The sequence below is a fragment of the Neomonachus schauinslandi genome, chromosome 12, assembly GCF_002201575.2.
Source record: "Neomonachus schauinslandi chromosome 12, ASM220157v2, whole genome shotgun sequence".
NCBI classification, from domain to species: domain Eukaryota; kingdom Metazoa; phylum Chordata; class Mammalia; order Carnivora; family Phocidae; genus Neomonachus; species Neomonachus schauinslandi.
In genome coordinates, this window is record NC_058414.1 from 103,554,574 (window position 1) to 103,556,190 (window position 1,617).

At 43.6% G+C, this 1,617-nt stretch overlaps 1 pseudogene; it reads right to left on the bottom strand.

Moving 5' to 3' along the window:
• Nucleotides 1-245: 245 nt before the first annotated feature.
• LOC110582922 lies at nt 246-828 on the bottom strand (annotated as a pseudogene).
• Nucleotides 829-1,617: the final 789 nt, after the last annotated feature.

Below are 1,617 nucleotides of genomic sequence, written 5' to 3' on the forward strand. Positions count from 1 at the left end.
TTACTTCAATTCAGTCTTTGACTTATGCTCCTACATAGAAATTAAAGAAAGAGGGTTTATGGTATGTGTATAATTTTTCCTGCATTTTTCACTTTATCTCCTCAGCTGTCTCCATGAAAAATATTCTTTAGAAATAGTTTTTAAAAACAACTAATTTTTTTTTAAGCAGATAAAGGTTGGTTTTATTGAATAACTGATCTGTGTTACTGCCGAGGCCACTATGCACAGACAAAAGAGAGAGAGTTTTACTGCTTCGTCTCTTCCTCCTTGGACAGAGTCTCAATGATTTCCTCCTTCTTGGCCTGGAGCCTCTCTTCACGGCGCTTGCGAGCCTCCCTGGTCTTAGATCTGCGGGCCTCAGCCTGGTCAGCCAGGAGCTTCTTGCGAGCCTTGTCGGCTTCAGCTTGTGGACGTGTCCCGTGAGAATCCGCTTGTTCTCGAACACGTTACGCTTCACTTTCAGGTACAGACTGTGATACGTGTGCCGTCGATCTTCTTGGATTCGCGGTATCTCCTGAGCAGCCGGCGCAGAATTCTCATCCCCCTCAACCAGGTTACCTTCTCAGGCATTCGAGCGTTGGCCGTACCCTCTCTCTTACCAATGCCCATATGTCTGCCCTTGCGGCGGGCCAAAGTGTTTTTACAGCACCGAGCCCGGGAATGGACAGTCACAGGCTTCCGGATGATCAGCCCGTCTTTGATCAGTTTTCAGATCTGCTGACGGGAGTTGGCATCGGCGACTTCACTGGTCTCGCTGGGGTCCAACCAGACCTTCTTTTTGCCACAGCAGAGGGCACTGGAGGCAAGCCTCTTCTGAAGCCTGAGCATACCCCTGGCTGCCTAAAAACAACTAATTTTTATTACAAAAATAATAAATGATCACTATAGGAACACTTGAAACACGGGAGAAAGTACAAGAAAGGAGATTAAAATTGTTTGCTGTTCCCTCCTCGCCTTTAAGAGACAGCCAGGTTGAGGATTCTGTATATTTCTTACAGTATTTTCATACTACTGAAATGATATTGTTAATGCCAGCTAACATGTATTGAGTATTTATACTCACCAGGCAATTTGACATGTATAAAATGTAATCCTCGCAACACCCTCATGTCTAAGATGTTATTCCTCCACTTCATAGATCAGGAGGGTGGGGCTTGGACAGGTTAATTAGCCTGTTAGTCACTCTATCTGTGATTAGTTAAAATCACACCACTAGTGAACTGTTGAAGTCGGACTTCGAACTCTGCCCCTTGGGTTCCAGCAGCACTTTGACCACACCGCCGCTCGAGGGTCCGTGTGTGGTGATGACGGGGTGTGTGGTACACCTCGGTGTTTTTGAAAAACACAGAGCCTCTAACTTACTTAACCATCTCGTTATTGTTTCAGACTTGCACTATTCGCAATTTTCATTTTTATAAATAAAGCCCAGTTACATATACTAATAATGACTGTGCATAATTCTAGACTCCTCCACATGGAAATTATCTCAAGACTTTTGATAAATAGTACAAATTTACTTTCCAAAAGTTAATACCAGAGTGGCAAAATTTTCACCTCTTGACATTATTGTGGTTGTTTTTTTTCTATAGTTTTGACACTTTGATCGGAAGAGAGTGC